This window comes from Schistocerca piceifrons, chromosome 8, assembly GCF_021461385.2.
Source record: "Schistocerca piceifrons isolate TAMUIC-IGC-003096 chromosome 8, iqSchPice1.1, whole genome shotgun sequence".
Taxonomy (NCBI): domain Eukaryota; kingdom Metazoa; phylum Arthropoda; class Insecta; order Orthoptera; family Acrididae; genus Schistocerca; species Schistocerca piceifrons.
Window position 1 is genome coordinate 60,785,456 of NC_060145.1, and position 15,047 is coordinate 60,800,502.

Below are 15,047 nucleotides of genomic sequence, written 5' to 3' on the forward strand. Positions count from 1 at the left end.
TGATTGATGTCGTCCCTCTAGTGCAACGATCAACTCTGAAGTGTGTTGTACTACCCATAGCAAACTGCAGAAACGACTTCAGCGTGTTCATCGCCAGAAAAATGCAAACTAACTTCTTCTCCGCAGCAACGCAAGGCCTTACACAAATCGGTACAAGCGAGAGGAGCTCACAAAACTTCATTGGACTATTCTTTCTCATCCACCCTACAATTTGGATCGGATCTCGTACCTTCCGACTTCCATCTATTCGGCACAATGAAGGATGCACCCCGTGGGAAGCAGTGAGTGGGCGATGGGGAGGTTATTAACGAAGCAAGACGTTGGCTCCAACGTCAACCAGTAGAGTGGTACCATGTGGGCATACATCCTTGTAGTAACGTGGCACGAGGCCGTCGTTACGAACAGACATTGTGTTAAAAAATAGGGTTTTGTAGCCAAAACAATGGGGAATAACATGATGTTCTGGAATCCTGAATAAAACCAACCTGCTTTCACAAAAAAAATGTTGCATTATTTATTGAATACCCATCATATATCTTTTTCTCCTGTTTTCACTTCGCTATCATCCCCTTTCACAAAGGACACTTTCGCTTCATAACACTTCATCGTATTCTTCATTTCCTTAAAGAAAGTTTGTGCCTTGTGTTTCGTGAAAGCATTATCCACTTCTTCCAACTTTTCTTTCTACTTGTTTCTCTTGGCGTTTCTTATTATTTATCAGTCGTTCTTGTCTCACCAGTTTTCATGTCCTTCCCTTTCTTAGCTTTCTGCCAAACGCTTCGCGCTTGTCTTCTAGGCTCAACAGCTTTTTCACACTCATCTGTCCACCATTTGTGTTTCTTTCTCCTGTTACGTGGGGCCAGTCGTTCCGACTGCACTTTTGTCATGTCTCTCACATTTTAATATGTATTTTTAATAGTGGCGTTGCTTGCAAATTCATCCTGGTGTTGTCCAATAGTTCCTTGTCAGTGCTGTATGTGTTTATGGTTTCCTTTTCTCGATTTCTACACCACTGTTTGTGAAAAGTTCAACACACCCAGAAGGATCTTCTGAACCACTACAAGAGCGGAGGATATGTAGAGAAGTGAACCAAAATAAGTGATTAAAATTGCAGGGAGATGGCGCGCTCGTCGGCCCAGGAGCACCCTCAATTTGTGTGACGCACAGGTCGGTGCACCGCCATGCACAGATGGTGCAGAGCAATTGCCGGCAGGGATTAATATTAGCGTGTTAGTGAGTTCAACCGAGGTATAATGATTGGTCTCCGAAAAACAAGTCTGTCACACTGAGACACTGCAGCTCTTACAGGGCACTCTACTATTGACAGAGACGCATGTTTGGAACGAGTGAATGGAAGATGGTCATAGACAGCAATGTGCAGGTACCGCACCACACAATGTGACACAACGCAGGATGATTGCCATGTTGTCCAAATAGCCGTTACCGGCAGAACACCATCATCCACTCACTGATCAGTCTGGCCCGGCAACGGAAGACAGCAAAACGAAAGCTGAAATTTTAAGTTTAGCATTTGAGAAATCTTTCAAGCAGGAGGTTCGTACAAACACACCGCCGTTTGAGTCTCGTACAGATTCCCGTATGGAGAACATAGTGACAGACATCCCTGGGGTTGTGAAGCAGCTGGATGGGTTGAAAATAAATAAATCACCAGGTCCTGATGGGATTCCAATTCGGTTTTACAGAGAGTACTCTACTGCATTGGCTCCTTACTTAGCTTGCATTTATCGCGAATCTCTTGCCCAACGTAAAGTCCCGAGCGACTGGAAAAAAGCGCAAGTGACGCCTGTATATAAGAAGGGTAGAAGGACGGATCCTCAAAATTGCAGGCCAATATCCTTAACATCGGTTTGTTGCAGGATTCTCGAACATATTCTCAGTCCGAATATAATGAATTTCTTCGAGACAGAGAAGTTGCTGTCCATGCATCAGCACGGCTTTAGAAAGCATCGCTCCTGCGAAACTCAACTCGCCCTTTTTTCACATGATATCTTGCGAACCATGGATGAAAGGTATCAGACGGATGTCATATTCCTTGACTTCCGGAAAGCGTTTGACTCGGTGCCCCACTGCAGACTCCTAACTAAGGTACGAGCATATGGGATTGGTTCCCAAGTATGTGAGTGGCTCGAAGACTTCTTAAGTAATAGAACCCAGTTCGTTGTCCTCGATGGTGAGTGTTCATCGGAGGTGAGGGTATCATCTGGAGTGCCCCAGGGAAATGTGGTAGGTTGCTGTTGTTTTCTATCTACATAAATGATCTTTTGCATAGGGTGGATAGCAATGTGCGGCTGTTTGCTGATGATGCTGTGGTGTACGGGAAGGTGTCGTCGTTGAGTGACTGTAGGAGGATACAAGATGACTTGGACAGGATTTGTAATTGGTGTAAAGAATGGCAGCTAACTCTAAATATAGATAAATGTAAATTAATGCAGATGAATAGGAAAAAGAATCCCTTAATGTTTGAATACTCCATTAGTAGTGTAGCGCTCGACACAGTCACGTCGATTAAATATTTGGGCGTAACATTGCAGAGCGATATGAAGTGGGACAAGCATGTAATGGCAGTTGTGGGGAAGGCGGATAGTCGTCTTCGGTTCATTGGTAGAATTTTAGGAAGATGTGGTTCGTCTATAAAGGAGACCGCTTATAAAACACTAATACGACCTATTCTTGAGTACTGCTCGAGCGTTTGGGATCCCAATCAGGTCGGATCGAGGGAGGACATAGAAGCAATTCAGAGGCGGTGTGCTAGATTTGTTACTGGTAGGTTTGATCATCAAGCTAGTGTTACGGAAATGCTTCAGGAACTCGGGTGGGAGTCTCTGGAGGAAAGGAGGCGTTCTTTTCGTGAATCGCTACTGAGGAAATTTAGAGAACCAGCATTTGAGGCTGACTGCAGTACAATTTTACTGCACCAACTTATATTTCGCGGAAAGACCACAAAGATAAGATAAGGGAGATTAGGGCTCGAACAGACGCATATAGGCAGTCATTTTTCCCTCGTTCTGTTTGGGAGCGGAACAGGGAGAGAAGATGCTAGTTGTGGTACGAGGTACCCTCCGCCACGCACTATATGGTGGATTGCGAAGTATGTAGATGTAGATGTAGATCCACACTGTAGCACTGAACATGTCTGTGTCGGTGGTTCAGTGCCATCTGCTGAGGGCTGGACTGATAGCATACAGCCAGCCAGTGTGGCCGAGCGGTTCTAGGCGCTACAGTCTGGAAACGTGCGTCCGCTACGGTCGCAGGTTCGAATCCTGCTTCGGGCATGGATGTGTGTGATGTCCTTAGGTTAGGTTTCAGTACTTCTAACAAGGGAACCTCCCCATCGCACCCCCCTCAGATTTAGTTATAAGTTGGCACAGTGGATAGGCCTTGAAAAACTGAACACAGACCAATCGAGAAAACAGGAAGAAGTTGTGTGGAACTATGAAAAAAATAAGCAAAATATAGAAACTGAGTAGTCCATGCGCAAGATAAGCAACATCAAGGACAATGTGAACTCAGGAGCGCCGTAGTCCCGTGGTTAGCGTGAGCAGCTGCGGAACGAGAGCTCCTTGGATCAAGTCTTCCGCGGAGTAAAGTGTGCCGGCACAGTAGCTCAGCGTGTTCGGTCAGAGTGTTAGCCGCCCTCTGTAATTAAAAAAACTCAGTTAATCGATCAACAACGAACTGAAACAGGTGTCTTGCGACGTCCGCCCCGAGCAGATACAACGAACAAAATGAGATTTTTTTTAAAAAAAAGTAAAAAGTTTAATTTTTTATATTCAGATAATTTTAGTGTAGGAGTAGACGTGATTACCATTCTCCAGGTTGTACACCTCTTGTGCAACCGTTAGATGTGTTTGGTTTTCGGCAAGTGAAATACTTTGTGAAAAGATTGTATGATTTTGCGAAGCTGCACAGGTATACAGAGCAGTATTGTTTACGTGAGTCAATTATCAAAGTTCAGGCACTCACACATAATCAACTTCGCTCTCCAAAATTCCAGGACACGTTCAGATTTGCTTGGACATATGCAGGATTTGACGGTCTACACACGGAAAAATTTGAAAACGTTAAAAACATATTACTTTTGAATGCATTATGGGAATCAGCAGTGATCAATGTCTTGTAAATAATTACTATTAAAAACAGTCTTGATCACGATTTATTTTATAAGGTGACCGGTTTCGACCACTACTGTGGTCATCTTCAGACCATTGAGTGGGAACCCCTTTCTGTTGGAGAATTCTCCAACAGAAAGGGGTTCCCACTCAATGGTCTGAAGATGACCACAGTAGTGGTCGAAACCGGTCACCTTATAAAATAAATCGTGATCAAGACTGTTTTTAATAGTAATTATTTAAAAACATATGTTTTGACAGAGCACAGGGAAAACTGTGCGACTGTGAAACTGTTGCATTCATTTGTTGCAGTTTTGTGACAAACTCTTATGTTTTCATCACTTTTTTGGGAGTGATTATCACATCCACAAGAAAACCTAAATAGGGCAAGGTAGAAGAATCTTTTTACCCATTCGCCAAGTGTACATGTTAGGTGGGTCGACAACGTACTCCTGTCATGTGATGCACATGCCGTCACCAGTGTCGTATAGAATATATCAGACGTGTTTTCCTGTGGAGGAACCAGTTGACCTATGACCTTGCGATCAAATGTTTTCGGTTCCCATTGGAGAGGCACGTCCTTTCGCCTACAATTCGCACGGTGTTGCGGTGCGGTCGCAAAACACAGACACTAAACCTATTACAGTGAACAGAGACGTCAATGAACGAACGGACAGATCGCAGCTTTGCGAAAATAAAGAAAGTAAGCTTTTCACTCGAGGGAAGACTTGAACCAAGGACCTCTCGTTCCGCAGCTACTCACGCAAACCACGGGACCACGGCGCTCCTGCGCTTACATTTTCCTTGATGTTGCCTATCTTGCGCATGGACTACTCAGTTTGTATATTTTGCTTATTTGTTCACAGTTCCACACAACTTCTTCCTGTTTTCTCGATTGATCTGTGTTCAGTTTTTCAAGGCTTACCCATTGTGCCAACTTATAACTAAATCTGAGGGGGGTGCGATGGGGAGGTTCCCTTGTAAGTTCTAGGGGACTGATGACATCAGATGTTAAGTCCCATAGTGCTCAGAGCCATTTGAACCATTTTGACAGCATACAGGGCTATTACAAATGATTGAAGCGATTTCATAAATTCACTGTAGCTCCATTCATTGACATATGGTCACGACACACTACAGATACGTAGAAAAACTCATAAAGTTTTGTTCGGCTGAAGCCACACTTCAGGTTTCTGCCGCCAGAGCGCTCGAGAGCGCAGTGAGACAAAATGGCGACAGGAGCCGAGAAAGTGTATGTCATGCTTGAAATGCACTCACATCAGTCAGTCATAACACTGCAACGACACTTCAGGACGAAGTTCAACAAAGATCCACCAACTGCTAACTCTATTCGGCGATGGTATGCGCAGTTTAAAGCTTCTGGATGCCTCTGTAAGGGGAAATCGACGGGTCGGCCTGCAGTGAGCGAAGAAACGGTTGAGCGCGTGCGGGCAAGTTTCACTCGTAGCCCGCGGAAGTCGATGAATGAAGCAAGCAGGGAGCTAAACGTACCACAGCCGATGTTTTGGAAAATCTTACGGAAAAGGCTAAAGCAGAAGCATTTCTTAAACAGGAGATTGGAAAACCGATGGATCGGTCGTGGTGGAGATCGTGATCAACAATTCATGTCATGGCCTCCACGCTCTCCCGACTTAGCCCCATGCGATTTCTTTCTGTGGGGTTACGTGAAAGATTCAGTGTTTAAACCTCCTGTACCAAGAAACGTGCCAGAACTGCGAGCTCGCATCAACGATGCTTTCAAACTCATTGATGGGGACATGCTGCGCCGAGTCAGGGAGGAACTTGAGTATCGGCTTGATGTCTGCCGAATCACTAAAGGGGCACATATCGAACATTTGTGAATGCCTAAAAAAACTTTTTTAGTTTTTGTATGTGTGTGCAAAGCATTGTGAAAATATCTCAAATAATAAAGTTATTGTAGAGCTGTGAAATCTCTTCAATCATTTGTAATAACCCTGTACATGAAATTACGACGGCAATGAGCATGTGAACGCCGACACTGGCGTGATGCGTGGTAAATTCCAGCGTTTTCGAACGAGTCCAACTCTGACTTGTCCTACAGTGATGACGGCGTATGTGTTAGACGATACCGTGCTGAATGCAGTTGGGCAGACTGCGCTGTTGAGCAGCATGCCAGATAAACGCCAAACGCTATGGCTACAGCAGCCATTGGTTGTAACCTGCTACATCAACTCCTGCGTGTTGAGGGATATCTGAGCAACTGTTACGTCAGAGAGGTTTTACAGCCCGAGATGCTGCCCCTCCTGCAGCCAGCTCCACGTGCCATAGTTCAGCAGGAAATGTCTGCACCATTGCTTCCGTAGCCTGCATATTCGCCCGATGTGCCCCTCATCAAACCTATCTGGGATGTGCTCCTTCTACAGCTTGTTCATTATAGTCCTGCTGCAACCACTGTCGATGCTTTGAGAACGTGCCATATTTGATTCCATGCCATGACGTCTAGACGCTTTGATTGCATCATGTGGTGGCTTCACACTGTACTGAATTTCAAGGTCAAAGTGCATATATTTACAGCTTTGTAAGTCTAACCACATGTGTATTGTCATTCCGTAATCTGTGGAATATATTTCACTGCAGCCGCATTTCTCTCAGGTGGTGTAGCAATTTTCACGAACGTTAGTGTATTCGGTAGCCATCTGCGTGTGATTTAGGTGAGATAATAGTCACATTTCATTCCATTGGTTCTTCTGACTCTAGTGTTCGTAATCTCCCTCTGGCTCTTGTCTTGAATCGCTGCATGGTCTACTTGTCTTTCTCCAATCACATTACCTGGACTCACCTGTATTGTCTTCTTAGTTGCCTTGACTTTATAGTGAGTGGTCATGATTCTCACCTTGTGCCTCCTGCACAGATCTACTACCCTCTCTTCAGTCTTGTTAGATGTCTTGTGTGCAGTATTTGTTCTACGGGGCCTCTGAATCTCTTCTCGGTGCCCAGTTGTGCGCTGCAGTTATCCACCAGGGCTATTGTCCCCTTTTATCTGCTTCTGTCATTACCTTATCCAACATGTTACAGAAATTTTCCATATCGTCATTGTCTGCTGTTTTTGTCATTCTTGGAGTGTTGACCAAGCGATCGACCAATTGAATAAGTGCTGTGCTAAGTGCCATATGAAGTAATATCTTTCTCCCACTTCACTTGCCCTTGTTGTCTTGTAAAGTCGTGTGTCACTAGCGATGTATTCAAAGTGTATAGATCTCCATTAATCATTATAATGTTTTACCATACATCCTTTCTTCATTTTTAGTTCGGGTAACAGAAAAGATAAATCCGACTCACGCAGGAGAGCTTCTGTAAAGTTTGGAAGGCAGGAGACGACGTACTGGCAGAAGTAAGGCTGTGAGGACGGGGCGTGAGTCGTGCTTGGGTAGCTCAGTTGGTAGAGCACTTGCCCACGAAAGGTAAAGGTCCCGAGTTCGAGTCTCGGTCCGGCACACAGTTTTAACCTGCCGGGAAGTTTCATATCAGTGCACACTCCGCTGCAGAGTGAAAATCTCATTCTGGAAACATCCCCCAGGCTGTGGCTAAGCCATGTCTCCGCAATATCCTTTCTTTCAGGAGTGCTAGTCCTGTAAGGTTTGCAGGAGAGCTTCTGTAAAGTTTGGAAGGTAGGAGACGAGGTACTGGCAAAAGTAAAGCTGTGAGGACAGGGCTTGAGTCGTGCTTGGGTAGCTCAGTTGGTAGAGCACTTGCCCGCAAAAGGCAAAGGTCCCGAGTTCGAGTCTCGGTCCGGCACACAGTTTTAATCTGGCAGGAAGTTCCATATCAGCGCACACTCCGCTGCAGAGTGAAAATCTCATTATGGCTTAACGAATTTTCCGTAAAAATAAGTTCCGGGTTGGCAGCAAATATAACCAGCCATTACCAGACATAGCAAAGAAGGCAGACATCGTGGCTAATTACCTGGAAGATAATGATTCGTGTGACCAGATATCTTCATCTTCTAAGAGTGGCCCCAGACCAATGAAGAGGCGCTTGGCCCTGGAACACACGAGAACCTAAGTAGATGCCACCAGCTCTGGATCAGGCGACGACATGAGGAAGATGTAAGAATCGTCACCTGCAGAGAGCTTGCACACTGAAAATCAATGGCAGTTCACACACAGGTCAGCACTCGCAAATAAAATTCTTGAGTAGAGAGAAAAAAACTTTAACGGCGGTGCACGTGCTTCACATAAAAAGACAACTTGGTGCTGGTTCCACAAAAAGTATGGATACATTGCAGGACAATGTACAGCGCTGTGTGATTACCCAAATGGGAACGACGCGCGTTAGTGGGTTACCACACTCGTCATGCGGATAAACGCTCCCTGGACAGCAACAAAAAAAAATTTGCTGTAGATTGTCACAAATGAATTCGGATCTGAACAGGTGATAAATGACATGATTATTGCACATATAAAATGTAAGAACTGAAATACTGTGTGATCAAAAAGTCAGTATAAATTTGAAAACTGAATAAATCACGGAATAATGTAGATAGAGAGGTACAAATTGACACATGCTTGGAATGACATGGGGTTTTATTAGAACCAAAAATATACAAACGTTCAAAAAATGTCCGACAGTTGGCGCTTCATCTGATCAGAATAGCAATAATTAGCATAACAAAGTAAGACAAAGCAAAGGTGATGTTCTTTACAGGAAATGCTCAATATGTCCACCATTATTCCTCAACAATAGCTGTAGTCGAGGAATAATGTTGTGAACAGCACTGTAAAGCATGTCCGGAGTTATGGTGAGGCATTGGCGTCGGATGTTGTCTTTCAGCATCCCTAGAGATGTCGGTCGATCACGATACACTTGCGACTTCAGGTAACCCGAAAGCCAATAATCGCACAGACTTAGGTCTGGGGACCTGGGAGGCCAAGCATGACGAAAGTGGCGGCTGAGCACACGATCATCACCAAACAACGCACTCAAGAGATCTTTCATGCGTCTAGCAATACTTTGTTTTTTCTGTTCCAATAAAACCCCAAGTCATTCCAAGCATGTGTATCAATTTTTACCTCTCTATCTACTTATTCCGTGATTTATTAAGTTTCCAAATTTATGTCGACTTTTTGATCACCCGGTATATTTACTGACAAAATGAACACTTACCTTTTGTTGTACAACTTCTCCTTTCCTGTGAATGTGGGTCAGAGCGTAGGTACATGTGCATACATTGACAGAACCAGTCTAACACTTGTGATGAAATAGAATTTGTTGATAATACAATACTTTCTTGTAGCACTGTTCATTCAATGGAAATTCTTCCTCATGGCACTCTTCAAAGATAAAGTTCAGAAACATATAGACCTCACGTCTTTGTGTCGGGCTGTTTCAGGACAGACCACCGACAGTGGGGTGGTGAACTTCTTTGGACACGTCTTGTTACTCCCATCTCAATGGTGCGGCCAGCGATGTTCTGGTAGCAAGGAGCATTTTTGTGGTATCTACAGCAGTTTCCAGCACTATAACTATCTACTACACCACAAAAACCATCGTAGTGTGCAGTTTTGCTCTGAAACATTCTAACTAGCTGTTAATTACAGATAGAAATATGGGAAGCAGATTCCTGGTAGATTTTTGTTCAGATACTAGTGTTTTTCCTTGGCACCTGGGCTCTGAACTAACGTCAGCCACATGCCATAACTTTATTGACAGTAGGAAACAATATCCAGCTCAAGTATGGTGAACAGGAGATTTCGTCACACCTGCATCCTACTTTCATGGCGACACAGAAGTTCGTCGTCGCTGATGTCAGTAGCCCAGTCTTAGGAGCTGACTTTCAAAGGTTGTCCAGACTGATGTCAGACTTGGTTAACGGCTTCTTAGTGAGTGCTAACATAAACAGTTTTCTACCAGTTCACAAACAGTACGCAGGGCACGCACAAAGATTTCTGCGGCATGTTCAGTGGATACTCGAGTCTTGTTCTTCGACAAATGCAGACTAAGATGTGTGTGGCATGCAAGAAGCGCCATATTTCATTCAACTACTTCGGCAAATGCAGACTACAGATGTGTGTGGTATGCAAGAAGCGCCACATAACATTCAACTACAGTATCTTTACATGTGAGCTATGTGCCATCTCCCGTGACACTATTTGCGCGCAGTTATTGAATAATTCCCTGTACTGACAGATCCAATTAAAGCATGGGGAAAATGCTGTCACGTCAAGACCGTGCCTGTATAGCCTATTTTCGGCCACGAATGTCGCCTACCTCCAGAGAAATTTGCAGTTGCACAACAAGAAGTGAGTAAGATGTTTGCAGAAGACATTGTACCTGTGTCGGACAGCGACTGGGAATCTCCACTCGGTGTGGCACAAAAGGAAAATGGTGCGTGGAGATTATGTGGCAATTACCAAGCATTAAATGCTCGCACAATACCGGACTGCTATCCGACACTAAACGTCGCCGATTTTAATCATGAAGTTAGTGGTGCATCTGTGTCGTCGATTGTGTTTAGGGATTCTCATAGATTCCAATGGCCAAGGAGAAAATAAAGAAAACGGCCGTCGTCAAACCATTCATCCACATCTACATGGATTCTTTGCAAAAAACACTTAAGGCCTGGCAGAGGGTTCATCGAACCAACTTCACAATGATTCTCTTTATTCCAATCTCAAACAGCACGTGGGAAAACCGAACACCTATGTCTTTCCATGCGACCTCTGATTTCCCTTGTTTTATTATAATGGCCGTTTCTTCCTATGTAGGTCGGCGTCAACAAAATATTTTCGCATTTGGAGGAGAAAGCTGGTGAATAAAATTTCGCGAGAAGATTCCGCTACAACGAAAGACGCCTTTGTTTTAATTATGTCCACCCCAAGCCCTTTATCAAGTCAGTGACACTCTCTCCCCTATTTCGCTGTAATACAAAACGTGCTGCTCGTCTTTGAACTTTTTCGACGTACTCAGTTAATCCCATCTAGTAAGGATCCCACACCTCGCAGCAGAGTTCCAAAGGAGCACGGACAAACGTAGTGTAGGCAGTCTCCTTAGTAGATCTGTTACATTTTCTAACTGTTCTGAAAATAAAACAGTCTTCGGTTACTCTTCCCCACAACATTTTGTATGTGTTCTTTCCAATTTAAATTGTTCATAATTGTAATTCCTAGTTATTTAGTTGAATTTACGTCCTTTAGATTTGACTGACTTTTCGTGCAACGGAAGTTTAACGGATTCCTTTTAGCGCTCACAAGGATGACTTCAAAATTTTCATTATTTAGGGTCAATTGCCAATTTTCGCACCATACAGATATCTTTTCTAAATCGTTTTGCAATTTGTTTTAATCTTCTGATGACTTTATTAGACGATAAACGACAGTGATTTACAGACAACCTAAGACAGCTGCTAGGACTGTCTTCTAAATTGTTTATGCAGGTAAGGAACATCAGTGGTCCTATAACACTACTGTGGTGACATCATGCAGTTACGTGGTGTCGTCTTCGCGTGTTTAGTAGTAGTAGTAGCAGTAGTAATAGCAGCTTTATTCATGCGTAGATCTCTTTTTACAAGGATATGGGACATGTCAAAGTATTTACAAGTTCAGACCAATTTAAAATAAGCTAATCTGTATACACATACATTTACAGACTTCTAGTTAGAGACAATCATTAGATTTACTCCTAGTATACAACACTTTCTCTACAAGTAACTTATTAAATAATGTAATGCTACACTGTTCACTCATCTCTCACTATCAGTCAGTGCACACAATATACACACATTGTTTCGTAACACTTCACTCACTACACACACAAACGCACACATACACTGGTGTTCTCTGGGCCATTTTCTGTACCACAAATCCCATTTACTATCCTGGAAAACTGAGTCAGTATCCCTCTATAATGAGTGAGAGGAAGAGGAAGAGGTGTTAGTGTTGTGCTATGTATAGCTTGGTGGTAAGTATTTATAGAAAAGGAAAAAAGAAGGGAAAAAACATAGTGTTAAGATGTTACGTGGAATGTTGGATGTTTTATAATCATTATTATTATTTATTTGTATAACATTCGTTTTTACCAAACCCCTTCTCTGTTAATCCTCCAATGTATAAAATGTATTGCATAACAGGTACTTTTTAGCTGCCTTTTTAAATAAATGTATTTTTGCAATTTCTTTGATCTCTTTTGGTAATCTATTGTACAGTTTTATTCCTTGGTAGAAAATGCTGTTTTAAGTTTTATGTTTATTTTTTCTTGGTAAATGTAAGTTGAGTCTAGCTCTTGTTCCATGGTCATGGACAGAGCTGTTTGTGCAGAAATTACCAATGTTATTTTTGATGTGTGCAACTGACTGGTAAATGTATTCACATGGGGCACTTAAAATCCTCAGTGTTTTGAACAGATCTTTACAATGACCTCGGGTACTAGTTTGGTTATTATTCTTGTAGCTCTTTTCTGAAGTTTGAAAATTGTGTTCATATTTGTGCTTTTGCTCCCCAAAACGGAATGCCATAGCTAAGAATTGAGTGTACATATGAATAGTATGTAACTAAAAGACGCTGCATGTTACATACTGATGATAGGATTCTAAGGACATAACATGCTGATGACATTCTGTTTGCAAGTACCATTGTGTGGTCACGCCACTTTAACTAAGAATCAATATTCATTCCTAGAAATTTTGCATTTGTTACACAGTCTATAGAGGTGCAATCTATATTTAATTTAACATTGTCATTTTCCCTCTTCAAACTGAAATTCTTGGCATTAGTTTCCTTTATGTTCAATGTCACTTTGTTGCTTATTGACCAATTGTAAACTTCCTTGAGAGTTTCATTTGCTTTCTCTGCGAGAAGTTCTCTTGCTTTCTCAGTGACTATAATATTGCTTTCATCAGTGAAGAGAATTTTCTCATCATGGGAAACACTATTGGGAAAGTCATTGATGTACATCAGTTATAGTATTGGCCCTAATATGCTACCTGTATTAATGTATTTTGATTCTAATAAGTGTTTTACTAAATGTTTTGATCTATTAGAAGTATGTGTTATCTCTACTCTTTGTACCCGATCTGCTAGATATGATCAAAACCAGTCATTAGCTACCCCTCTTATTCCTAATGCTTCTAATTTATCTAACAGAATCTTGTGATCGACTGTATCAAAGGCCTTAGAAAAATCCAAAAAATATACCTGTAACGCACTCATCTTTACGAAGAGCATCAAGTACAACTTTTGTGAATTCTACTATGTCTGACTGCGTATTTTTGCCACTTTGGAAACCAAACTGTGATTCGCTTAAAAGGTTGTATTTATTCAGGTAATTCATTAATCTGTCTTTCATAATTGGTTCCATTATTTTTGAGAATGGTGACAGCAGGGAAATGGACCGGGTATTTTCTGTCTTCTGCATTACCTTTCTTAAGCGAAGGTACAACTCTTGAATGTTTTAACTGCTCTGGAAATGTCCCTGATATGAAGGATTCATTCATTATATTTGTTGACTTGCCTTGTATAATCTCTATGCATTGTTTTAGTACACACATTGGTACTTCAAAACTACATCTACTGACTTTTTATTTTTTAGTTTTTCAACAGTTTTGTTGACTTCATTCTTCATGATTGGAAGTACCATCATTGTATTTAGAGCAACATTATTTACAGGTGTTATATTTGTTTTGGGAAATTTTTGCTGTAACTTCTCCGAAATACTTGAAAAATGCTCATTTACATAGTTTTCTAAGTGTTGTGGATTATTTATAACCTTATCCTCCTCCCTTAGCATTATGTTTTTCTGTGTTTGTTTGTCTCTCCCCATTTCCTTTTTTATAACATCCCAGAGTGCTTAGCTTTTATTCTCTGCATTATATATTATTTGGTCACTAATTTACTTTTTTGCAGCAATCAGCACCTTCCTATACATCTTTTTGTATCTATGACATAAATTTAAGAATTCTGGATCATTGCGACTCTTTTTCATGTAACTGAGGTATTTAAGTGTTTGGGAGGACTTCTTAATACCTACTGTTATCCATCTATTTTTGTGTGCTGTTGATACAGACATCTATACTTTTGGAAATGCCTTTCAAAGTTCAGTTTAAGTAATTTGAAGAATTTAGAGAATTTTTTGTTCACATTGGTTTCATTATACACTTCATCCCAGCTTTTTTTTGCCAGTTCTTTTAAAAAATCTTTTATTTTGATTTCTGATACATGTCATTTGTAGGCTTGTGGTTTAGGGAATGATTTCACTGTTGTTATTTTACATAGATGGTCTGATAGTCCGAGATCTTTTACAGCGACATCATTTTTTTCCTGTCCGTATTTGTGGCCACATGGTCAATTATTAATGAAGTCATTGTAGTAACCCATGTTGCAATCTTGACCAATAGGGACATGCCAAAACTTTGAAGGATATTCATGAGGATGCTGCTGGATTCATTTATGATATTTGTGTTGATGTTAATGTCCCTCCACAGAATTATGCTCACCTTTGTACTTGAGACTTTATCTAGAACTTCTGTTAGTTTATTGAAAAAAGTGTCCACACTATCACTAGGAGATCTATACACAAACAAATTGATTAATTTCTTGGTGATATCTAGCCCTTTTAATTGAACAGCTGATATTTCAAAGTGTTTGTCTTCACTTACTGTACTGAGGTCATGTCTTGATTTGAACTGTGTTCATTTTCTGATAGAAATGCATGATACTCCACCCCTTGAAGCAGTTCTGCAGTAAGAGTTTGCCATTTGATACGATGATACTACTACATGTTGGATTTTTGTGTCTCTACACCAGTGCTCAGTAACACAAACTACTGTGCAGTTCAAAGATTGTAGCTCCATTTCTAATAGTTGCATTTTATTTTTTATTAATTGCATGTTTTGATGGTGGATTGTTAAGTCTGTGGAATGCCCCATGTTACTCTTTCCAATGG

General features: G+C 41.6%; 1 non-coding gene across 1 annotated transcript; it reads left to right on the plus strand.

Annotated features, from left to right (window-relative positions):
* Nucleotides 1-7,833: 7,833 nt before the first annotated feature.
* Nucleotides 7,834-7,908, plus strand: Trnal-caa. The gene has a single exon. It is a non-coding gene; the product is annotated as a tRNA-Leu (tRNA).
* Nucleotides 7,909-15,047: the final 7,139 nt, after the last annotated feature.